Source organism: Schistocerca americana, chromosome 5 (assembly GCF_021461395.2).
Source record: "Schistocerca americana isolate TAMUIC-IGC-003095 chromosome 5, iqSchAmer2.1, whole genome shotgun sequence".
Lineage (NCBI taxonomy): Eukaryota > Metazoa > Arthropoda > Insecta > Orthoptera > Acrididae > Schistocerca > Schistocerca americana.
In genome coordinates this window covers 313,243,862-313,271,153 of record NC_060123.1, presented here as the reverse complement: position 1 = coordinate 313,271,153, position 27,292 = coordinate 313,243,862, and the positions used below count along the sequence as shown (strand labels likewise).

The window sequence follows — 27,292 nt, the reverse complement described above, 5'->3', positions numbered from 1 at the left end:
TAGAAAAACGCTTAAAATACGATAACATACAGAACACACAAATGGTGCACACGACTCTCCTTGACAAATCCTCAAACACTGCACTGTGTACTAGACAGGATAAACGCTAGGGAAAAAGACTGTTTGGAGAGATTCGCTAGATCAGCAATTACGTGTCCGTCATTGATAAAAAGTATTGGAACAGGACAAAAGTAATTTCAGTGTGGAGTTCACATCATTCAACCGACGGACTGCCCATCACTGTACTCCTATGGACAACATCTTATTGTTTTTATTGTCCACTTATGACACCTGTTTCAGCAGAGATTGGTCTTACGTGGACGAAAATTTGATAAATATTTATTTCTGATTGTTGGTAATCTGTATCAAAATTCGAGTCTTTCTTTGTCTGTATTATTTTGGCATACCCCAGCGTCAAATTGGGGTGCCCGCAAGATTTCTAATACCTACGATGGTATCGCTCGATCACATTCATTGTAAATGTCGTCATTCACCATAACACTTTACACACCAGTACAATTTATACCAGCATCTTTGATTTTCCTGAACTTACTGATTCACTAGTGCGCCGAAAGTTCTACAATTACGACAGAAGCATCCGGAAAGGATTTGCTTCTCAGTTCCCTTAAATATCAGTGAGCTGGGTATTTGAATCGATGTGAATTAGTGGTCAGAGAATCAGAAACACGTCACAGGTGTCTTTATTTTGAGGTCATGGCGTGAAGAGACACATATTATTCACAAAATAATCATTATGAAACAATCAGTTTTCCATTTTAACTTGTTTACTTATCCGAGAACTATTCACGTTCCGGTATGTTTTACTTAGTACTTCAGTTTTGTTTCTTAGAAAGGCCTGGGAAATAATCGCAAGTTCTTTACCGACCTGATGCCATATTTTTTGTTTCAGCATAGGAGAGAGAATTTCACAGACGTACAAGAGGGTAAGTCTGCTCAGGGCTCATTATTACCTTCGGCGTTTCGTAGTGGATCCCACCGTACTGCCGCCCTTCGTAGTCAAGCCCCAGAGGTAAATGCAAGCTGAAGTTGAAACTCTGCAGACGGTACGCGCCAGCGTTAATAACCTGTTGACAAATGAATTACAGATTCACTTCATGTATTGAAATCACACATGCAGCCCGCAGCTTAAATTTACAGATGGTAAAGAATTAAACTCTGTACATTGCCATTACATACATATACGAATAAAACATCCAGGCGTATACACAACACTGAACATCCTATAATAGGACTAAATCAAAAGCAGATACGAGCACATCATTCCGAAAGATAAAAAAAAAGTTGTTGAAATAGCTACAATTTATTACAACAGACACAGTTTGTTCAAAGACTTTTAAAATATCATTGGAACAACGGGTACTGCCTAAACATAGAAAATATGCTGGAAGAAGAGCAACTAACATGGAGAAAAATTATTAAATAGCTACTCGTATAACAGCGTTTAGATGATCTTTATATGTAAATTAAAATGTTCTTATAGTTCAAATGCATGTGCCAAAAACGAATCATGTCAACAAACAAGCTGTCGAAGTCAATGAGAAAATAGAGAAAAAGTGAAGTGGCACAATGATGAAAATACTGGATCTGCACTGCGGAACAGCAGCCTGATTAATGTTTTCTGAATTTCCCACATTACAGTAGAGGCAACGCTCTGTCAACCACACAGTATGCCACGTTGTCGCAGGTGTTGTACTTGTAGTTAGTTTTTTGTAACGGCAACCCACCATAAATTTAACATCAATGAGAAGAATGTGATTATGTGGGGCTGTACTACAAATTAAGGCGCGTTATACGGTATGTAAATTTATGTGTGAAAGTTTTTAACTGTTTCACTCTCAATGTCATCTACACGTTGTGCTTGCACTTTCATGGTACCCAGACACCCCCAAAACCATACGTTTTTCATATTAGGTGCATTGTGCTGCCATCTGCTGCCAAGTACTCCATGTCAGCGACCTCAGCAGTCATTAGGCATCGTGAGAGAGCAGAATGGTACACTCCGCGGACTTCGAACGTGGTCAGGTAATTGGGTGTCACTTGGGTCGTACGTCTGTACGCGAGATATCCACACTGCTAAACATCCATAGGCCCACTGTTACCGATGTGATAGCGAAGTGGAGACGTGAAGGGGCACATACGGCACATAAGCTTAAAGGCTGACCTCGTCTGTTGACTGACAGAGACCGCCGATAGTTGAGGAGGGCCGTAATATGTAATAGGCAGACATCTACCCAGACCATCACACAGGAATCCCAAACTGCATTAGGATACACTGCAAGTACTATGACAGTTAGGCGTGAGGTGAGAAAACTTAGATTTCATGGTCGAGCGGCTGCTCGTAAGCCACACATTACGCTGGTAAATTCCAAACGACGCCTCGCTTGGTGTAAGGAGCGTCAACATTGGACGACTGAACAGTGGAAAAACGTTGTGTCGAGTGACGAATACGGTACACAATGTGGCGATCCGATGGCAGGGTGTGGGTATGGAGAATGCCCGGTGAACGTCATCTGCCAGCGTGTGTAGTACCAACCGGAGGCGGTGGTGTTAAGGGTGTGGCCGTGTTTCTCATGGAGGGGGCTTGCACCCCTTGTTTGCACTATCGCAGCATAGGCTTACATTCGTGTTTTAAGTACCTTATTGCTTCCCACTGACGAAGAACAATTCGGGGATGGCGATTGCGTCTTTCAACCCGATCGAGCACCTGTTCATATTGCACTGCCTGTGGCGGAGTGGTTACACGACCATAACATTCCTGTAATGAACTGGCCTGCACAGAGTCCTGACCTGAATCCAATAGCACACCTTTGGAATGTTTTGGAACGCCGACTTCGTGCCAGGCCTCACTGACATCGAGACCTCTCCTCAGTGCAGCACTCCGTGAAGAATGGGCTGCCATTCCCCTTGAAACTTTCCAGCACCTGGTTGAACGTATGCCTGCGGGAGTGGAAGTTGTCATCCTGGTTGAACGTATGCCTGCGGGAGTGGAAGCTGTCATCGAGGCTAAGGGTGGAGCAAGACCATATTGAATTCCAGCATTACCGATGGAGGGCACCACGAACTTGTAAGTCATTTTCAGCCAGGTGTCCGGATACTTTTGATCACATAGTGTATGCCCGAAACTCGTAAGCAAATATAATTTTTAGCAGCAAGTAATCTGGTGATTTTAACCACCTAAGAATCCAAAGAAATAAGACGTGCTCAGAGTTTAGATATTGGTCACAGGCTCCTTGTGCGACTTCGTGTAGTAACTTAAGCTAATTTTAACTAATTTTGAATTGACTTCATTTAATCTAACTATATGTTTTCCGTGGAATTGGATAGACGAGATAAGTGTGCAATTTTTCCTCCTATCTATGTAATTATGTAGTTCCCAATTCGTTCGAGCAATCAGTCATTCATAATAGAAAACACAGTCATAGCTCAGTCACTCAAAATGATTCAGAAATTTTACTTGTTGGAATGAAATCAGGCGATGATTCTTCTTCTCTGCAGGCTCGTGCTTTGCAGCAGTCTGCTAATCTGTACAAATAAAATGCCTCGTATTTTTGGGAGCGTTGTATAATCAGTCGGGAAACCTCAGAGCGGATATTTGGCTTTGATGAAGTTTAACCTTCCGAAGAAGTAATGGAGCTCTTGGAATATTAAATGCAGGTTCGTATCCAGTCTTTCGGAAGTTCCCTCCTGATTAACCACTACGCAATATATCGATGAATATCAGAATATCATTAATTCTCAACTGTCAAATAACGTAAATGGTTACAGACCTTTTGTATGAAGGAGCAATATATATATATCCCTTTAACTCGTACAATTTCGTATTAGTTATCTTTTGTCATAAATCTCAATATTCAGATTACAATTCTTCAAACAATGCTCAGGCTAATCGGCACGAAGACAATCTCTAACAACCACCAGAGAGAGTACTACAAAGAATAATTATGCGCTCATGGCATAGCTATTGTATGAAACTACTTTGCTCATGTATTCTGCGAGTATGAAGATAGAAAATTAGTAAACGTCATTCAAGGGTAGAATTGTATCAGAATAATTCATCGAATATAAAGAGATATTACAAGTGGAAATTCATCAAATAGTAACAAGACAATAACGCCGCAGGCCACTATCGTGACGTCAAGCGGAAAAAACTCACAGAAGTTTTTCCTACTAGTGAAGGTTCGTGTGATCATTATTATCACTCATATCAAGTGCTAGAAATGTTGACCTCGAACATGGATGCGTACTACAAATCGATACCACATTGACGATACTGCCCACTCTAGTTTCAGTTTTCCGCGCAGATATAAGTGCGGAGGCGATATGTCTGCTAAACGTTCAGGCCGTTTTGTGTTTCCTAAACGACCGAACCGACAGTCCCCAAATGTTCTGTGAGGAATTTGTGGTAAACCAGGAACACTGGTACCATATGGATTGTCTTATGTCTTGTGGGATATCCAATAACTGCGACATACCTGTTAGGGACACCTGTGATCATTTAGAGTCTCATCAGTAAAACAGAGACCAACGCTGCGATTTTTGAAATGCACGCACCACACTTTGACAGGTCAAAGTAGCTGCTTCTCCACTTCTCTCAGCCAGCATGGATTTTTATATTACCAGAAGATTAAACTGCCCTTGATTTGTAAACGATGCTTCACCTGTAAAAAAGTTTTGAATAGAAGCGCCGCATCATGTTGCAGTTATCGTTGACATCATTACTAGATCTCTAACCGATTTTGGCAGTCATTACCATGAAACTGTTGATCAAAAGAAATGTGGACAAGATAAAATGCATTGGACTGTACTATTCGCAGACGACTGTTTTGATTGATACCGCTCGCACGGTCGGAATGCCTCGTACTGAAATGGATTACCTGGTACCGCTATTAAAGGCTTAGTCATATTTTCTCATCAGAGGCTCATCTTCTGCGATGGTGCATTATGTTTGTCAAACATCCATTTGCATGAATTTTTCAAATAGTATTTTTCAAGGTAGATCGTGACATCTCGGTGAGTACAGGATATAATTTAGCATACGGTTGCACCGCTTTTCTAATAGTGTGCCGATAATCGCCATAAACGAAGACCATAATGACATTTTAACTGCCCTATACATTGTGGAAATCCGAACATCTTGTTTGACCGTGGCAACAGCAGAGCACCGACTGATGCGCTTCAAGTGCACTAGTGAACACATGAACCGTTCCTGAATTATTTATTCGCATTCATTTTGCATTAAAGAACAAACATTAGTGGGACCCCTTCTCCTGATGGCAGGACAGCGGTCTGCGTTTGCGACGCTGTCATCTTGTTACTATTTCATCAAGTTTCACACATGTTATGTCGTTGAACTTCTCTCCATAGGCTCTTTCCAGTGCCATAGAAAAAAGTGTACAGGTCCATTAAAAAAAAAAGTCAGTTTAATACACCGACAGGTACAAAAGCTAAAAAAATTTTCGGGTGCCAAGAGACGTACGCTATAACTTAGTGAAAATCGCATGTCGGTATATTTACTCGCTCTGTAAATATTGAATGTGACCCTAGATTACCCATTCCACATCGAATGGGTAAACTGATAACTTTCGGATTATTTATCGTCATTGTCATGAGGAAAGACATAACCATGTTCGTATGTTTCAACAACAGTCGCAACGTATTGTATTGATCTGTGATTTGCCCACATATAAAGCACACATGAAATTGACCAACGTAATATAAGCCTCGTTTCTGCCTTACTAGCAAGAGCCAAGGAGGGTAAATAATCTGATATATAAATATGAACAATAGTAGCTTGTGGGACACTGTTAGGCAAGTCAATGTAATGAAGTTTTTAAGTGTTACGCAGACGGCTATTTACGTGATATACTTACCCTGAAGAACTGTGTGAATTTGTAACTTTCCCTGCCATCCGAAACAGCAGAAATGTAGCGTGGCTCTGTGCCTCTGGAATGAGAAAAGATAAGTTTGTTAATTTCATCAACCATAAAGTGAGCTTCTGTAAAGTTTGGAAGGTAGGAGACGAGGTACTGTCAGAAGTATAGCTGTGAGGACAGGGCGTGAGTCGTGCTTGGGTAGCTCAGGTGCTAGAGCACTTGCCCGCAAAAGGCAAAGGTCCCGAGTTCGAGTCTCGGTCCGGCACACAGTTTTAATCTGCCAGGAAGTTTCAACCATACAGCGGTTTCTATGAAGTCATTTTTCCTCCTGCATCTTGAATATCATTTTGCTGTCTAAATTCATATTTAAATGAACGTAACAGAAATTATGTTATACTCTGGTGTGCAAATGGTTCAAATGGCTCTGAACACTATGGGACTTAACATCTATGGTCATCAGTCCCCTAGAACTAAGAACCACTTAAACCTAACGAACCTAAGGACAGCACACAAAACACAGTCATCAGGAGGCAGAGAAAATCCCTGACCCCACCGGGAATCGAAGCCGGGAACCCGGGCGAGGGAAGCGAGAACGCTACTGCACGACCACGAGCTGCGGACTCTGGTGTGCAAAACTTAATGACAAAAGTAACTTTCACATGATGTTTCACTGCCAAGCAACATAGCTCGATGAACTTGGGCCATACATAGAAAGAACTGTTACGGTATAATTTAGAAGGTAACGGAAATAAATTCGCAGTGAGACGAATAGAAATGACACCTTAATACAAACACAATAATTGCTTTTAAATCACAGTGATTCATAAAGGCACCCTGGACGTGATAGAAAATGGGTCAAGATTCTTAATAGGATGTGTGAACAGCACGGACAGAAATGCATGCTCTGCAACGTGCTCCCACGCTGGCCACAAGGTTGGAAAGGAGTTCTTGTGGTAGGAGGCGCCATTCCTTCAGCTGCGCGGTTGACAACCGTTGGACGGTCGCCAGTCCATATGGACGTCCTGCAATACGTCTTCCCATCACATCCCACACGTGCTCAATGGGATTTAAATTGGAGGAATGGGCGAACCAGTTTATTCGCCGAATATCCTCTCGTTCCAGGATCGCCTCCACCTGCGCTGTTGGATACTGTCGCGCATTGTCATCCACAAAAGTGAAGCGAGCACTGAATGTGTCCCTGAAAAGACGCGTAGGGGGAAGGAATACATTATCACAATACCGTTGACCAGTGAGTCTAGCGTATTCAAAGATTTGGAGGTCAGCACACCTGTGCAACATTACGCCACACCGCAGCTTAATATCTGGACCACCAAAACGATCACGTTCAGCAATGCTCCTGGATGCGTTAAGTGTTCCCATCTCTCCTCATATGAGGGTACGTCCAGAATCTGCTCTCAACCGAGAGGGACACGCAATCCCAGTCCTCGTTGGTCCAGTCCTTATGCTCTTGGCATCATCGCAAACGGTACCGCCGATGTGCGAGTGTCAACGGAAGCCAACGTACTGGTCGACGGACAGACCACCCCAATGCAGTCGCCGTGCCACTCTGGGGCGCGAGGTTGCGTGTCATGCATTCCTCCTATTCAGTGAAGTTGCAACTGCATCCGGTGTTTCACGTGTGTCCCTTCTTGCCTGTTGCACAATGTAGTGGTCATCTGCTGCTGTAGCTCATCGTTGTCGACTTCGGGCAGCGGTGCTTGTAATTCGGAACGCTCCCCATACATGTGCAACAACGCTGTGAACAATACCAGTCGCCACATATCACACTCCTTCGTTTCCCGATGGTTCTTCCCCTTGGGAAACCATCCAAATACTGTCTACAGGCCATGTTGTAATGAAGAACAGCACGACGGTGCACCGTAACTGCTCCCTGATTGACACACAGTATCTTTTCCAACTTGCTTCAACCGGTTTGGTGTTGCGGGGCCAGCCGCATTTGGCGCTAAAGTCATGTCGACTTCACGTTATGTGCCGTCCACCTTTCTGTGCACGAGCTGGATATTTCTGGAAACATGCTCCTACACTTTCATTCACTTCCACCGACTTGTTAATTCATCTATTTCGCCCTTACGTTCTGCAGAGCAGTAGTTACAGTAAACTTAGAAAATCAATTTTCGATTTTTGTAAGATTTTTTTTTTTTGTTTCTGTGGAGGTGTGAACCATTTTGTGTTTATGTATGTAGCAAACTGAAGCGGTGGGTTGGAATGATCGCAATGTGGCAATCTCTCAAACTCCTCTCTGTCTTCTTCTTCTTCTTTTGCTACTGCATTTATCCCACATTGTGCGCAGGGTCGGCGGGGTTATGTACGGAATTGGCATTGTTAATTTTAAGGGGTGGCCGGATGCCCTTCCTGCTGCCACCCCATACCCCCAGGACGGAAGTAGTGTACCCCAGCTGTCTGCTTCTAGTGTAAATCGTGAAATAGTGTGAATGTGTTTCAAATGCCTACGAGTCGTGTAACTGAGGCGGGACGTGGGGACCAGCCCGGTATTCACCTAGGAGGATGTGGAAAACCGCCTAAAAACCACTTCCAGGCTGGCCGGCACACCAGCCGTCGTCCTTAATCCGCCGGCCGGATTCGATCCAGGGTCGGCGCGCCTACCCAAGTCCAGGAAGCAGCGAGTTAGCGCTCTTTTTTTTAATTTTTTTTTAAAGTAATGATCGAGACTCGAACTCGGGACCTTTGCCTTTCGCAGGCAAGTGCTCTACCAACTTTTTTTATCTTTTTTGTTGTTTTTGGTTTTTTTCCAACTTTTTTAAAGAAAAAATAAAATAAAAATAAAAACGCGGTTCCTCCGCTTTATGGTCCAACAATGCGACCACTTTTTTTGGGGGGGGGCGGGGGGGGGGGGGGGAACAGGAAGGCAGGCAACACAAACAATCTTTATTCGTACGATTGTGCTGTCCTACGGATAAGAAAAGTATCGAGACAGCAAAAACAATTTGGAAACCATAAAATCAACGTAAAGGCCGCCCTCTTTTTTTTTCTTTTTGTTTGTAGCATGAATAAATTAAATGACAATCCTAGTCACGGGCGGGAGTGAAAATGAAGTTATCATCTGCATCACAATCCCTGCAGCAAGCGGTGTCGCATCATAAATCTGGCAGAAAGCCATATAATCTTGACCATTTCTGCCATTGTGGGCGGCATGTATTTCTCCTGCGTCGACCATTCGAAGGACCATTATCTGAGGGGGTTTAGGTGTTTACCATCGTTGTGTGTGTGTGTGTGTGTGTGTGTGTGTGTGTGTGTGTCTGTGTGTGTGTGTGTGTGTGTTTTTTTTTTCAAGTTAACATAATCTAGTCATAACTGGGGCCAACAGGTAGGGGCCAGTTGTCTTCTCAGTGTGCTGTATGCCGATGTAATTGAACCGCGCAGTACTGTCTCTAGTCGTTCTGCTACAGGAGACTTCTCAGTTCTGGGACACCCAGTTGATGGGTGGATTGTGAAAAACACTTCCTAAAAAATTGGAAAAGTAAGTCCTGTATTTCGTATGACTCCGTATGAACTTGTGTTGTTCTTGTAAATACATCCAATAATCCATCACGGACTTAATATCGTACGAATACAAATATTTCGTCGCATGGCCAGCGATCCAATTGACCGCATATGTCTTTTGTTTGGGAAAAAAGGTCTTGTCTGGTAGAAAAAGTACATCCGATGTGATTTCTGTGTACTTAGTGCGCCGAAGGAAGGCCAGTATTCGACGCGTCAGCATCCAGACGTCCCTCGCTGCGCCACACACTAAACCAATGTCTTCCGTTGCTAACAGTCCACAGTTTGTGCAAAGGGGAGAATCGACCATATGAATTGTATGTAATCGACTCCTGGTCACAAGTTTACGGTTTATAAGAATATACCACATCAATCTCGCGGCTGTTGACAATAATGGAGTATGCATTGCACACCAAATGTGGTTCTACGTTCTCGACGGGTATTTGAATTCCATTATGTTGCGGCTATGGTGATCCATCAAGCACCTATAGATCTCCTGAGTCATGGATATTCTCGTCGAAGGTACTTTCAGACGAACTTAACTGTAATCAAGAAGAAATGAGGCAATGTGTACAAGAGAAGGTGAAATATTGCCCACTGCAATAGGGGGTTCGTATGACGGCGAAACAAGTACTTCTATCAGAGCTGACGTTATAGTATGCTTTCGTTGTTGCCAATTTCGTATCATCGCTCGCATGTAAAGCGCCAGAGCTTTGTTTCGCACGTTTGTGAGGTTGAGGCCACCGTTCCGGAACTGTAGCGTTAACGTGTCATATTAGATCTTAAATAACATCCCAGTACTAACATAGTAACCAAAGGCAGCCATGAGGCGGTCTGCAATACCCTTCAGTGTTGGTAGGATCTGCGCTAAATGGGGCAGTCGTGACGCTATGTGAACGTTAGTGTATGCCACACGTTGGATCATGTCAAAGGCTCTCAGTGAGTTGTTGCGTATCGTCAGACGAGCATTCTGCAGAAGCCGCCGAGAACTCGCCGCCGCTGACCGCCGTAGTGAACGGGTAAATGTGATCCCCAGACATCTCAGCGATTCCACCGCCTGAAATGGTCCCGGTACGTCTTCCAGACCCCGTCCAATGTGCATAATTTTGGATTTCGTCATGTTAACGACACTGCCTGCCGCCGTCCCGTAAGAGTCTAGATGTTCAACAGCCTGACGCACTTCATGTCCTGATCTGACAAGAAGGATCAGGTCGTCCGCATATGCGCGACAAACGAAAGAGTTCTCATTAAGCGCTATCCCAGTAAGTGAGCGCCTCATAACACACATCAGCGGCTCAAGCGCTATCGCAAACAGCATCATGGAGAGTGGGCACCCTTGTCGGACTGAGCTGTTAATAGGAATCGAGCCCGCTTCCCGACCGTTTACAATCACCTTTGATGTAGCCCCTCGTATTAGCCTCATAACGATGGAGATGAAAACAGGTGGAATTGCCATTCGGCTCGTGACTGACGCCAAGAAGTCATGGTTTATCCTGTCGAACGCACGATCGAAGTCCACAGATATCATCGCTGCTCGCATTTTACACGTTTCCGCAAGGGTGATAACGTCACGGTATTCACTTAACGCCGAGATGTTGCTTCGCACCCCTAGGCAAGCCTGATCAGGGGATATTGTCCTGGATATCGCCAGCTTGAGACGAGACGCTAGTAGTCGTGCAAAGATTTTATAGTCGGTGTTTAGCATAGTGAGAGGCCGACATTGATTAACACTGCGACTCCCCGCCATCTTCGGGATAGGAAGAAGAAAGCCCGTCACAAAATCCGACGGTAGACGCATGTCCGGACGCATCGCCTCATTGTACATCGACACCAACTGTGGCATCATCATTCTCGATAAAACTCTAGCGTAATCTCATCTGGCCCTGGTGATTTATAGGCCGCTCCTTTTGTGAGTGCCACCTTTATGTCGTCTTCTGTGAGTGGCTCCATAAGCGCTGCCTTATCCGTCTCTGTCAGTGTCGTTTGCAGATATTGCAGTATCTCTTCCCCCATCCGACGGTCCGTCGGTGTACCGGCATAGAGGTGGCGGAAATGCTCTAAAAATTCATTTGCAATGTCCTGTTGTGTTGTCAGTTGACGGCCATCTAAACCGTGGAGCACTGTTACCAATGCCCGGCGGTAACGTTTGTGTTCCCGCGACACATGGTGCATCGAGGTACGTTCCCCAGAGATGGTGTCGAGACATCTTGCCCGTATTGGGATGCCACCCAGTCGTCGTCGAGTGATCGATAGGATTTGTGCCTTGACACGATGAACTTCCGCATGATGTTCTGCAGACGGCACCTGGAAGGACAGCTCACGAAGCATGGTGTAATAATAATCAAGAGTGTCTCTTTGCCATCTCGTCTTATCCCGACCATAGTGTATTAGAGCTCTTCTTATTGCCGGCTTAGTAAACTCGAGCCACCATTGAAGCACGGAGGTATATGTTGGTAGACGGCGTTGACATGTGGCCGATACCTCCTCGACTCTCTGACGACATTCTGGGTCCGCCAAAAGTGACGAATTGAGCTTCCATGTCCCGCGGCTTCTCCACACATTTTGCCTAGGGAGTGATATGGTACAAATGTAAGCCAGATGATCAGTAAATGCCGCAGGCCATCGTTCCGCGTCGACCATCTTATCCTGTAGGCCAACCGAAACATATATTCGATCGAGTCTGCTCGCTGAGTGATTGATAAAAAAAGTATATCCCTCACGGTTCCTATGAATCATGTCCCAGGTGTCACTTAACTCCAGATCCCGGCATAGCACATGCAATTCACGACAGGTATTGTAATGTGGAGTCTGGTCTTTTTGGACTAAAATACAACTGAAGTCGCCACCTATAATGAAATGATCGAATCTGCCGGTAAATAAGGGCACAATCTCTTCCGAATAATATCTCGCACGCGCCCGTCTGTTGTCTGTGCCGGAAGGGGCATAAACATTGAGAATGCGAATTCCATTAACAGTTATCGCCAGTCCTCGTGCCGAAGGTAGATAAGCCAGGTCGCGAACCGGAATCCCGGCCCGGACCAATATCGCCGTTCCACTGTCGTTGTTCGAGTGCGGCGAGGTGTAGGAGATGTATCCATGTACTTCCTGGAACTCAGGAATGTAAATTTCCTGCACCATCAGTATATCCACATTCGACGCGTATACCATGTCCCTAAACAACTGCTGTTTCACGGGCGATCTAATGGTATTTACATTCACTGTCCCTATTCTGTATGCCTGGGATCGAGTAGCTGTCATCTCCACATGATGTTAAAATGACAAAGTTTCACCGTGTCGATAGTCCCTTTGAACATCCGCAGAGGGTCGCCCGACGGACGTGTACCTGCGGCATTAGGTTTCTTGAGATGCGGACGGATGCGAGTCCCCACCAATAGAATGGTCCACATCGGTGATTTCGTCGTCCTGCTCATACCAGCTGATATTATTGGGGTGCTCTAAATTTTCTTGTGCGCATTGATGTGTGACATCTGTTGTTCTTTCGCAGCTTTAGACTCCGCCGCAGAAGGGGTAGCAGGCCCCTGAGCGGGTGCGTCGTCTGAACGACATGACATCTTTTCACTGTCCGAATTCATATGGTCTGCGACATCCGAAGCTTGTGGTTCCAAGTCAGACAGGTCCATAGTGTTAGACTCATCTGGGCTCCCAAGAAGAGAAGGGAGCGTCTCCGCAGAGTTTAGTCGGCGCTTCTTGCGGCGCTTTGGCGAGCGTTGTTTGCGGGCCCTAACCTCGGCCTTTGGTGTTCGCGAATCTTGCATCTCCTGCGTTCTCGCCGCCGCCACAACGCCCTGGAGCCGTTCCACTTCAGCTTCCATGCCTATTATGATGCTGTCATCCTCTTTCTGCACCACCTGTAGTGTCTGAGATTGGAGGTTGGTCGGAGCCATTCCGTCGTCAGTGGGGTCCGAAGGCGCCTCAATCAACTGCGGCGTCGGTTCGATAGTGCGCTCCGACCTCGGCGTCGCCTCCCCGCGAAGCGCCGTCACGTAAGTCATCGGCAGTGACGTTGGTGTAGTCGGATGCTGGAAGTCTCCGCTGGGGAGTTGCACGAGTCTCTTCTGCATACACGCAGATCGAAGATGTCCTTCACCACCACACCCAGAGCATGTCCGGAGCTGTCCATCATAGATGACAATAGCTCTACAGCCGCCGATGTTTATGTACGATGGCACATGTTTCGTAAGGGCAATTCGCACCTGTCGGACACCATTGAGCACTGGATACGTGCTAAAACTTGCCCAACGTTCGGCCGTATGACCAATAACTCTGCCATATGGCTGGAGTGATTCAGTGACCAATGATTCGGGTACCTCGAAAGGCAGCTCGAAGACTCGAATCGCACGCACGCCCAGGTCCGAATGAGCAACTAAAACTTCGCCAATATGACCATCGGAGTGTCGGAACTGGAATACTCGCTTGGCGGCTTCAATGATCCTATCGCATGCTGCGTCATCAATCATCTTTACGTAAAGAGTGCTGCTCACGATTGATAAATGAATTCCAATAATCTCCGTGTAATTAAGATGCACTTCGTCCCTCAAGAAACGTTCGATTTCGAAAGCCTTCCGTCTTGCATACTCGTTACAGAACGTGAACTGTGCCGTGGTTTTTCCGAAATTGTGTGTCATTGCGTTCGATTCAAACAGTAACACACGCGAGTGACGACGGTGTAAACACCGCTACTTCCGCGAACGTTCGCAGCCGGGACGTAAACAAGTCCGAGCTGCTCCGCGGCTAAAGGCGGACTGCTCTTGGCTGCCCTGGCGGCTCCTCAAACTCCTCTCTGTAGATGAGTTTTATTATTAAAACGATCGAAGTTCAACGACAACTGTACTGCAGCAAACGATAACATTTTTAAGCAACACATAGGTCGACAGGCTGATAATGCGAAAACTCTATTACGCTCGTGCATTTGTGAAGTTTTGTTTCTCCCCCAAATGAGTCGATTTGGCCTGCGATCTCTGTTTAGGGCAGACACATCGAAGGCCAGATAGGGTGGGACTAATGCTGTGACTCACTGCTGGAATCCAATGCAAACGGAACGTCAAGCCATTACATATTCTTGCACACCTGTGTAATTTCTACTTAGCACAAGAATTATAAACTGACATAGAATGTTGCTGAGGAAATCTAATGCTACGATATTTACTAACGGAAGTCGTAAAGTCTGTAAAGCATTCCGTGATTATGTTTGGTACTTTATTCATAAATGTCCGTCTTGATCACAAACGCTGCACAATTCCCAGTAACTGGTTTCGGCTCATTGTTGTAATCAGTTTATTAAACGTACGTAACATATACCACGGTGTATATTGTAATTCTGTTTTGGTTGAACACATACAGTACTTACGATGGACTGCCTTGTACTGGTTACCTACTTGCACCTGTCTATAAATGCTGGTGTACGTAAGACTACAAGAAATATATTAGCCACCCCTCTTAAAAGAGCACTCTGGGGCTTTTGAAACGCTGTGTGCAGTGTCGAACTGGTACCGTGCGGTAATGTGACCCTCCACCGCTGACGTAAGTAATGACAGTGCTATGCTATGAACACGCCAGTCGGTTTTATGGAATCAGCGCATAAGATGGGGTGACGGCGAGACATGACAGAATGGCAGAAAAGACCCATCGTGTTTGTATGTGCAAGCGACGACACCTTGAATTGATCCTCCGTTTGTTAGTTTATCAACGCAGACTGTCCAAATTGTGCTATTCGCAGGCTTGAAACAGCATCATATCAGTGGTCATCAAAACATCCGCACTGGAGACGAGTTTCACGCCTTCTTAATGACAATTCCAGATCTGACAGGAAGTGCTGCTGTTAGTAAATGCAAGAGTATCTAAACTCGTTTCCGAGCGAACATTGGGAAGGAAAGTGCATGCAGTTGTCATCTGGAGTCGGTAAATCGTAAAAGACCATTACTCATGGCGGCACAAAAAGCTTTTCGTCTTCAATGGGCCAAATAACGCAGGAACTGGACAGTGACTGACTGGAAGAGGGTACTATGGTCCGACGGGTCGCCATTTTGCCTCTTCCAAAACGATGCCAATCGTCAGTTGCATATATGGCCCAATGAGATGCTCAGCCCGCAGTGTGTGCTGGGTGTAGTACAGACCAGACGTCGTACTTTACTGAAACTTCCTGGCAGATTAAAACTGTGTGCCGGACCGAGACTCGAACTCGTGATCTTTGCCTCTCGCGGGCAAGTGCTCTTGCCCACGAAAGGCAAAGGTCCCGAGTTCGAGTCTCGGTCCGGCACACAGTTTTAACCTGCCAGGAAGTTTCATATCAGCGCACACTCCGCTGCAGAGTGAAAATCTCATTGTGGTACTGTACTGTTTTGCGCGGGGGTTCTTCATATCATAACTTAGGGCCACCCATTCAGGTAACTGTGAATATGAATTAGGATGGTATATTTCAGTATTCTTGGCAACCAGCTGTTGCTACTTCGTTTACGTGTTCATGGCGGGTTTGCTGTGGACATTTCAGTCTTTCAAGACGACAATAGTCGTGATGACTGAGCTGTACTCATACGTTCCTGCGCTGCAGGACACACAGGTAACTTGTCGCACCTCTATTGTTCCGCTGAAGTTCCCGATCTGAATGTCACAGAAAATGTCTGGGAGCTATTTGGAACAGTGGCTGAAGGTAGTACTCAACACCCCACAATCTAATCATCAATAAGTCGCTTCGGGTGGATATGGTGTATTTAAAGAAATTTGTGGACACACTACCTCGCGGAACTGAGACCATTATCAAGGCTAGAGAGGGTGTTACTCGGTGTTAGAACCTGTTACATGGTTTTAGCATCATGTGGGCTGGGGGTGGGTAATAATTCGTCATGGGTGCTTCTTTTATGATTAATAACGAAGATTCGTGTACAGTATCACTCAAACATTCAAATACATAGTATTTGACTACTATCCGATCATATTTTTGGTAAACTGCTGTCAAAACAGTGGTTTTTCAATTTTTTTTAATTTCTAGAGCTGTGCTCCTTTGTAGTCTCTAGACGTGACGGGTCTAAAAGCGGTCATTTTTTTAAAATGGTGTCGCAACTACGTAGTCATTGTTAACGCTCTGTCCGTATGACTTCTAATTTCTCGTGATTCTCTCCTCGTGGTCATTTTGTGAGACATTTGTGGGAGGAAATAATATTCTGCCCGATTCTTCTTGGTCCCTATGTTATCGTAATTTTAACAGTAAATCTCTCCATAATGCAAAACACCTCTCTTGTAGCCTTTGCCACTTCGCTCATTCCAAAAGATCTTGTCGTGTACAGTGCCGCTCCTACTTGTGTCTCCGTTAATCCAGCCCGATCAGGGTCCTATACTGATGAGCAATACTTCAAAATGGTTCAAACGAGTGTCTGATAAGCCACTTCTTTCACGGTATTTTACTGTTATACTTTACTTTTTGTTGTATATTCGTTTAAGTGATTTATAGCCTTTAATGTAATAGGACAGCTTCGGATTCCTACCCCTAAATGTGCACAATATCTCATAATTATTTACTTTAAGGATCAACTAACATTTGCAACACAAATCTTCGATCCCCTGCAGTCTTCCTGTCCTGCGTCTCGCTAGAGACTTCTCACGTTGCATTCTTCCTCCAGAGAAGGGCATCATATGCGCTCAGTCTGGTGAAGCTTCCATTACAAAATTTATATACAGGCTTATTCAATACGATGGACCTATTTTAAAGAATTTTTATTTCACTAAATATAAAGCGGATACGAATAATCTATATCAGATGGAAACATAAAGTTAAAAACATCACAAAAAACAGTTTATAAAGTTTCAACGTTTCTCCAGCTGACGAATTGTCCTCATCTGACACATGCAGATGACCCGCGTGTCTTCCTTTGGAGAGACATCCAGTTTGCTGAAATTACTTAAAGCAACAGCTTCTGTTTCTCTTAGTTGGAGGATCAATATACAGAATCGGAGGGAAAGTGCCCTCTGCATTGAAACTGCGAACTTACTCCTTCCAAACTCAAAACGCAGAAAACCTTACGTTGCATGGCAGCCATATTGCACGGACTGGCTGTCTGTTCCCGCGAGTACTCTAGTGGTCGATTAGCCAAGTATCTGCGCTCTAGCAGTAGTAAACAGATTCTTAGATCCTTATCGTTTCAGTGGTGCCTACTGAAGCTGCTCTGAAAATTACGAGTGAGGGATGAGTTGCGGCGCGGGGGAGGGGGGGGGGGTGGAGGGGAAGCAGGAAACAGTCCGTACCCTCACTTCTTTCCGCCTTGCGAGTTCCAAGGGTGAGTGATATTGGCTAACCTAAAAATTTTGCCCTACTAGCAGACCCGATGCCCTGCTGTGTCATGTTTCGTTGCTCGCATTCAATCAGTATGTTCCCTTGCAATATTCGACCAAGTCACTATAAACAACTGCCCTCTCTGGATTTTTTTATATCTGAACGAGATTAGACTGAAGGCAACCCCGCCCAACAGCGCCAACAGTACACTGTCACCCAGCGAGAGTCTAGCAGTGACCGCAGCTCCAGTCTGTCGATTATTCTAAGATCGTGGTCTGAGGGCGTTATACATTAAATACCAAACATGTGTAATTCGATGCGTAATTGTTCACGTAAATCGTGAATTATACGTGCTTCACCGACACCTATTAATTCTATGTCCGAAAGAACAGACAAAACGCAGACTCTATAGCTGTGAAACATTATATGTAAATCGAAGGGGATCACTGGTGTCCGCTGCAGCGGGGCATTAAGCGGACTCAGTGGGACGAGTGGAAACGTGTACCACATGCGGATTCAGACCCGGGATCTGCTGCTTGCCAGGCAGGTGCGTTAACCACTGCACCATCCGGGAATATCTTCATAGTCAGCTCCAAGTACCAGTATTCACCGCGGGACACAAAGACATTGAGCATCTTTGGTCGGAACTTAAAGGTATTGTCCACCATATGCTGGAGAAGTATATGACTAGCAAAAGTATAGGGGAGGGAAAGGATCCACCTTGGTAGAACAAACATAACACAGTAGCTGAATTAATGCATTATTTGTTCAGCAGCTACTAATACAATGGCCAAACAAATGAAGAATTCGACCTTTATTATTACAGAAGTATGAGCAAAGTGAATATGTATGACGATTTAGTATAATCACATAGTATACATGTAAACAAGTAAGCTACACAATGTTCACATAATTGCTTTGACGACAATATTTTTAGAACTCCGGGCATTTTCTGCTACAGACTACGCCACAGTGCACGCCCAACATGCTGCCGCATTCCTCTCGCAGGCATTTTTCTCGGTTGCGGACAGCAGATTATTCACATCCAAATCATATTTTGCGGAATAAAAATTAATTAAACGTGTTCATTTTTCGAATAAACTTGCGTATTTTAAACAGTAATGACTCTATATCATTCCCTTGGGCTACTGTCGATTTTGTACCGTTAAAATCGAAGTGTTGTGTTCTATCTGCTCGGAAGTCCTGAATACAATCACAAATTTTGTTGAGTAAGCTATTGTTTTGTTTATTAAACGACAGCGCCGAACCTTATCGCATGTCTTCAGCAGCAGGTGCCGATATAGATTTCAGTTCTGTGGGTGGTCGCAGTGTATTCGTATTTTAGGATACTTTTACAGATGTGAAAACATGATTTACCTTCATCTTATATGGTAAGGCGCGTCGGTGGCGTGGGGGGAGCGGTGGGGAGGGAGATCAGAGAGGCGTCTACATCCATTCATCCCTTCCAGAATTTTTTTTGTAGGTGTTCAAAATGTAAATTACTTTACTTTCAGTACAGATCATCCATGTCCACTACAACTGCCACCCCTTCACCTCAGTAATAACATGCCACATATACTTAGGATTTTCGTTATTATAACAGTAAACATTTTAAAGTAACACACATACTAAGGATTTTCGTAATAATGACAGTAACCATTTTAAAATAACAATAACCCCTGCTTTCATAAAGCCATAATTTACACGATATAAAATCAAAGTGTGCACTCAACATTATCAGCATTTCACTTACCAGTATGATTGTAACAGTGTGCAGACTAGGGCTATGCAAGGATGTCATTTGAGTGAATACTGTTTGTTTCGATCACTTCCGCCCAGGTCTCGCGGTTCTAGGCGCTCAGTCCGGAGCCGCACGACTGCTACGGTCGCAGGTTCGAATCCTGCCTCGGGCATGGGTGTGTGTGATGTCCTTAGGTTAGTTAGGTTTAAGTAGTTCTAAGTTCTAGGGGACTGATGACCACAGATGTTAAGTCCCATAGTGCTCAGAGCCATTTGAACCATTTGAACTTCCGCCCACGTTTGAAAACGAGAAATCTTGATGTTTTTCTTCGTTTAAGTCTGTCTTGCATTACTCAACCTTCATGGACTCATGAGCGTGTGAGACCCTTACCTTTCACGTTACGTTATTTGGGTCAATTTAAGCCTTTGATGTTGATGTCGGCTTTGAGCGGCGCAACGTTGGGTCTTTTTACTTGACGGTACTTGTAGTTTCTAAGTTGTAGTTTTCATTGAGTTTGTAGAGGGCGTTTTGAATTGTGGTGGCATGGGGATATTATTACGTTTACAAATTTAACTATTTGAACAGACGACAACGAGACTACGTTTGGTTGTCCTAATCACGAGCCTAAACAGTGATTATAACTTACGTGTACTTGTAATTTCTTATAAATATATTTTCCTTCCCGGTATACAATTTTTGCCCGGCATGATACTCGGTTTGAGAGATAGAGGCTCAGTTTGTGCGTTATAGTGCTGTTGAACTATTATTTCTTTGTGTCGCGGCGATGGAAAGCTGTACTCATGCTAGAGCGAGACCAATAGCCCGGTCACGGGCTTTCGCCACAGACTTTTCTTTTATCGGTCTTTTCATTTGAATATGTATGTCAAATGCTGTTTTCGATACCGTGTTTCGTTAACTGTCGCGAGTTTTGTGTAACTGTATTGGTACAGCATTTTGGGTTTCTGTATTGGTATCGGTTTTTCGATTTCTGTATTGGCATCCGGCTTTTTAGTGGAGCTGAGTAGGTCAAGTGATGTTACTAATACCGCGTTTCCTTAACTGTCGCGGGTTTTAGCCAACTGTGTTGGTATCGCACTTTTCCTTTCTGGATTAGTGACGGATTTTCGGTTTCTGTACTGGTGTCATGCTTTTTAGTTGAGTGCATAGGTCAAAGTAATGATTTCAGTGCGACTTAGATTCAATAGTTTGCTAATTTTTTGCGTTTTTTTATATCAACCATGGTATTACGTTTTTCGGTTTTTTATGTGTATATTTTCGGTTTTTTGTGATTTTATTGTTATTTTAGATTTTAGTTCATTCCCGCCCATAACTTACAACTTCCTACAGTTATCCGATTATGTTAAATATTTATTACCATGCAAAATTTACAAAATTCCGTAATTCATGTTTCGTATTTTCACTGCATGAGAATTATTGATGTCCTGGTCACCATTTAGAAGACATGCTTCTGTTACATTTCGGGGCTTGTGAAGACGTCAGTGGTCAAAGTCGACAGGTAGTATTGGAGCTCTCTTTTATTCCAACATCCTCTACATGTTGACTAAAAAGTTCGGAAACAATACGTATAAAGTATAAACGGTTCTAAAATCTTGAATTTGGCTAAATGCTATAATTTTAGAATGGAATATTCATGAAGATAAAGTTAGATACAGCCAAGCTGTTGCAGCAGTGAAAGATTTATTCAAAAGTGTGAAACACCTCACTACCATACAACAAAAACACTGGTCCACAAATTTCCCCTTTTATTTTTTGGGTTACAGATTTATGTACACTGAAAACGTATATCAAGGTTAAACTTGTCTCCTATCTCAGGGTTAGAAGTACATAATGTGTTTACATTTCACAATCACACTTATGGGACATTATAAGAGCTACATGCAAGGGCATTGTGACAAGGTTTCCTATGCTGTGAGTTAGTGAGGTGGACGCTTCCACGATAAACTGGCAACACTGCTTTATACCATGACTCATATGCGCACCATCCAGTCACATGAGCATTGTCGAATGTAGAAACCAGACGCGATATTAGTTGTCGTGTGTCACAGTTGCTTGCTGTTGTACTGCGTTAGTTCACTTCTTATTGGAACGAGCATCGTTGTGGTTGGAGGTGAATCTATGTCAGGTAAAGCGTTGAAATTCAAGAACATTGTTATTCTGCCTATGTGTGCTTTCACAAAAACGTGCCGTACCTGCAGTGACAAACCAGATAACTTTTATTACATTTGTGCCGATGTTATTTGAGGTTCAAGAAGGCGACCATTGACTAATGCAGTGAAAGAAGCATATTCCTTGTATTTCAGGTTGTCGAGTTGGGGGGCAAGATAAATTGTGGGCTCCATACAAGTGTTATGCCACATGTTTTTCTACACTGAATGCTTGGGTAAATGGTAAAAAGTCTACATTAAGTTCTGTGTGCCTACTATTTGGGGTGACCTACAAATCATGCATGGGATTCTTATTTTTGTATGTTACGTCTCCTGAGGAAAGGAGTCAATACCAAGAGGAAGATATACTGACATCCCATCTGCCATTTACTAGTTCCTGTTCCCCCACATGTACCAATGACAATCAGTGATAGTGGTGATACTGAATAGACATACTGAGCTGAAAAAGTGCAATAATTTCTAGTGACACTAACCCTACATTTATACCAACTTCGTCACCTGGAGAATCACACAAAGCCACGCAATGTGGACTCAGTGACCTCATTAGGGATTTAGATCCTCCAAAGCGTAAAACGGAACTCTGGGCCTCACGACTGCAGCAGTGGAGCCATCTCGATGTCACAGTACATGTGTGTGTTTCGGGAGAGTCACATAAAAATTTGAGTGTCATTTCAGTTCTGAGGATGACACCACATTATGCAGTGACATTGAAGGTTTGTTGAAATGCCTCAACGTTACATACAAACCAGGCAAGAGGAGAGTCGTTATAGATGGCTTAAAAACAAGCCTGAGGGCAGCACTATTACAGAATAGTATTAAGGGCCATCATTCCTGTCACATATGTTACCTTAGCTACGGAAAATTACACCATGTTGAAAGCAGTTGTAAACTGTGTTAATTACAGTAAGCGTGAATGGCTGGTACACGGAGATTTCATAGTCATTGTAATGCTGTTGGCTTTACAAGGAGGTTACAATAACAATTGCTGCTACCTGTATGAACGGGACAGCCACGGAAGAGAGAAATATTAATACAGAAGGGATGGCCTTCAGGAACGACTCTGGCGCCTAGGTCAAAAAATATTTCCGAAGAATCTCTACGGAATCCAAACAAAAATGTTCTCCCACCATTACACATTAAGCTGTGACTCATGACAGCATTTATTAAGACTGTGCACAGGAATGGAGCAGCATTTCATTATTTATATAAGTTTCCACTATCCAGCAAAGAGAAGATCATGAAGGGAATATTAATTGATCCACAGATACGACAGCTGTTTGCGGATGCACACTGAGTCCACTCTAATTCCTGATCAGCTGCACGCCTGGCAGTGTTTTCGTAACATGACGACATTGTTCTTGGGAAACACTAGAACCGAAAAATACAGTGATCTTGTGGACAAACAAATTCATCCTTATAAGGTGATTGATGCAACATGACCCTGAAGATGCACGTCCTGTCCTTCCACCTCGATGTATTCTCAGTAAAGTATGGTGTATTCAGTGAAGATCAGGGCGAGCGGTTCCACCAGGAGATTTCCCTCATGGAACAGCGGTACACAGGATGATGGGCTACTGCTATGTTGGTTTTTTCTGCAAGATACTACAGAGAGATGCTCCAGACACCATCCAAAAAGGAAAGAATATAAGCGGCACGAATAAACTCGTGAGGTTTAACTGATGTATATATATTGTATTCATTACGACAGTAATATACGTGCAACGTAGAATCCCGTAACCGTGAGGTAGCAGAGAATTTTTATCCACATGTTCGTGTTAAGGGCATTGAAATCTACAAAGACCGTCTACTTTGGTTCCTGCAAAAAACCCAATGTGGACCAGTGTTATTCACACTTATTGGTTGGATAATGTAATCCGTTGTAAGGTAGTGAGTTATGTTTCACTTTTTCTGTGTATCTATATTTCAACATGTGTACAATATCAACTATTGTAGAGTTAAACATTGATACTTCTGAAGAGGAAGTTTCTAAAGACATCGAAACCTAGGTCAGGGGTCCTGAATAAACCTTTGATTTCTGCAATTGATTGAGTGTATTTCACTTTATTCTCACGAAGATAAACGGTTTTGGTAAACTGGTGTCTGGAAGGTGTCACGGTCCACATGACTTTCCCGTTGAATTCGTTGTTTATAGCGATCTGGCTCTTGGGCCGAATAATGTGAGCTGGAAGGCCGACAGTACGACTCCTACAACGTGAGCTAAAATGTCCGCCATGTTTTCCCCAAAGTATAGGATATTCGTACTCATTTACATACGAGTCACGATGCGAGAAGAGACTTCTAATTAAATGTACTTAAAAATACTTCGTAAATAACGGTAGTTGCACAACTGTGAACTGCATTAACTAATGAAAAAATTGTTTTCACGTGTTTAGATTTCCCAGTCACCCTGAATGAAGAAAAATATGGACCATAAACTGACGGAGAGACAATTGGAACCATTCGACGCTAAGTTGTGTATTCTCAATGTAAGTTAATAGAAGTAATTATAAACATGAAACCAGCTGTATGCAGTTGCATTTCTTCCCAGTCGAAAACTGAAGCAGTTCGTCTCAAAATTTAGCGATTTCTCAGATTTTTTCGCAATTGGTCAAGTGGATAGGAATATTTTTGATGTATTTATACGTCTTATCATAAACATACATCAACAAACTGAATAACGCTTAACGCAATCTCTTATATAGGCACGGTAAAACGAGTGAAAATTCTGATATTTTTATAGCAGATTGGTCATTGTGAGGGTACCTGCACAAGTAGCATTACTTTAAAGAATAATTTTTTTACCATAACTCAGCAAGCAACAAATCTGTCATGAAGTACATAAAATGAATGCTGGTTATATGACATGAAATTACACTACTGGCCAATAAAATTGCTACACCAAGAACAAATGTAGATGATAAACGGGTATTCATTGGACAAATATATTATTCTAGAACTGACATGTGATTACATTTTCACGCAATTTGGGTGCATAGATCCTGAGAAATCAGTACCCACAACAACCACCTCTGGCCGTAATAACGGCCTTGATACGCCTGGGAATTGAGTCAAACAGAGCTTGGTTGGCGTGTACAGTTACAGCTGCTCATGCAGCTTCAACACGATAGCACAGTTCATCAAGAGTAGTGACTAGCGTATTGTGACGCTGTAGTTGCTCGGCACGTTTTCAGTTGGTGAGAGATCTGGAGAATGTGCTGACCAGGGCAGCAGTAACATTTTCTGTATCCAGAAAGGCCCGTACAGGACCTGCAACATGCGGTCGTGCATTATCCTGCTGAAATGTAGGGTATCGCAGGGATCGAATGAATGGTAGATCCACGGGTCGTAACAAATCTGAAATTTAACGTCCACTGTTCAAAGTGCCGTCAATGCGAACAAGAGGTGACCGAGACGTGTAACCAATGGCACTCCATGCTATCAGGCAGGGTGATACGCCAGTATGGCGATGACGAATACAGGCTTCCAATGTGCGTTCACCGTGATGTCGCCAAACACGATGCGACCATCATGATGCTGTAAACAGAACCTGGATTCATGGGAAAAAATGACGTTTTGCCATTCGTGCAGCCAGGTTCGTCGTTGAGTACACCATCGCAGGCGCTCCTGTCTGTGATGCAGTGTCAAGGGTAACCGCAGCCATGGTCTCCGAGCTGATTGTCCATGCTGCTGCAAAAGTCGTCGAACTGTACGTGGAGATGGTTGTTGTCTTGCAAACGTCCCCATCTGTTGACTCGGGGATCGAGACGTGGCTGCACGATCCGTTACAGCCATGCGGATAAGATGTCTGTCATTTCGACTGCTGGTGATAGGAGGCCGTTGGGATCCAGCACGGCGTTCCGTATTACCCTCCGTATTACCGATCGATTCCATATTCTGCTAACAGTCGTTGGATCTCGACCAACGAGAGGAGCAATGTCGCGATACAATAAACCGCAATCGCGATACGCTACAAAATGGCTCTGAGCACTATGGGACTTAACTTCTGAGGTCATCAGTCCCCTAGAACTCAGAAATACTTAAACCTAACTAACCTAAGGACATCACACACATCCATGCCCGAAGCAGGATTCGAACCTGCGACCGTAGCGGTCTCGCGGTTCCAGATTGCAGCGCCTAGAACCGCTCGGCCACTCTGGCCGGCGCGATACGCTACAATGCGACCCTTAGCAAAGTCGGAAACGTGATGGTACGCATTTCTGCACCTTACACGAGGCATCACAACAACGTTTCACCTGGCAACGCTGGTCAACTGCTGTTTGTATGTAAGAAATCGGTTGTAAACTTTCCTCATGTCAGCACGTTGTACGTGTCGCCACCGGCGCCAACCTTGTGTGAATGTTCTGAAAAGCTGATCGTTTGCATATCACAGCATCTTCTTCCTGTCGGTTAAATTTCGCGTCTGTAGCACGTCATCTTCGTGGTGCAGCAATTTTAATGGTTAGTGGTGCTTTAATAAAAATTCGTTTCACTGCAAGATGGAATTATACTCGCCCCATACACTTCTGTACAATGAAGATGCGGCATTTCGTAATGTACATCCTTTTGAATAAAAAATAAACAGCTCTTTTACAAGCGGCTATATACAGGAAAAGTTAATAAATAGTCACAGGTTGTTGCTGTGTAACACCCATATGTGACGACATTGGTACCGAGATCCTAACTCACTACATTTAATATTTACAAGTTCCAAATCTATGTTTCTATATAGAAACGACATTCTATATATTTCTATTAATATTAATTACTGTTTGGTTTACCTCGTACAAGCAATATCAAATATTTTAATGAAATACTCTAAAACGTTGTGCGAATAGGTTAACCACCAACAAGGTAAACACTGCTGAATCCTCAGAGACGGGGAAAACATGGCGGACAAAAAAATGTGTGTGAAATCTCATGGGACTTAGCTGCTAAGGTCATTAGTACCCTAAGCTTACACAATACTTAACCTAAATTATCCTAAGGACAAACACACACACACCCATGCCCGAGGGAGGAGTCGAACCTCCGCCGGGACCAGCTGCACAGTCCATGACTGCAGCGCCTTAGACCGCTCGGCTAATCACGCGCACATGGCGGACGACTGAGGCCGTTATATAGGAGTCTAACGGAGAGTGGAGGCAACCGTGCGACGGTGTGGAGTTGGGGACTGTCGGGGAGCGCAGGCGAGGCCTACCCGGTGAGCGCAAGTCCCGCCGGTGCGTCGAGGCGCAGCGCGCCCACCCGCTGGTTGTCCTCCGGGCGGAGCTCGTGGCCACGCAGGAAGGCCGTCGCGTTCCAGCTCAGCGTCGCGACGCCCGCCGCCTGGCCCTTCAGCGCCACCTTCATCCGCACCGTCTCCTGCGGGCACAACACACTCGCTTTCACCGTACAGGCTCAGCATACAGCTGGAAGCAGCTTATACAGGGATCGTTCAGTAATTAAAATCCAACAATTTTTTTTTCAGATAATACGCCTAAGAGAGAGAGAAAAGCGACGCACCACCACGGAATTATCCCAATGGGACGGAAATCGGTACATGTGATGTACGAGGGCCGTTCAGAAAGTAACCTCCGGTTGATTTAAAAAAATACACCAAGTTAAATAAAAATATTTTAATATATACATCTTACAACTACATCTTTGCACTATTTTTCTACATAGTCTC

General features: G+C 44.1%; 1 long non-coding RNA gene across 1 annotated transcript; it reads right to left on the bottom strand.

The window, feature by feature from the left end:
* Window positions 1-971: 971 nt before the first annotated feature.
* LOC124616747 lies at window positions 972-26,944 on the bottom strand. Its single transcript, XR_006979877.1, has 3 exons — window positions 26,822-26,944; window positions 5,892-5,964; window positions 972-1,085 (listed from the first exon to the last, which is right to left on the bottom strand). It is a non-coding gene; the product is annotated as an uncharacterized LOC124616747 (long non-coding RNA).
* Between the last annotated feature and the right edge of the window lie 348 nt (window positions 26,945-27,292).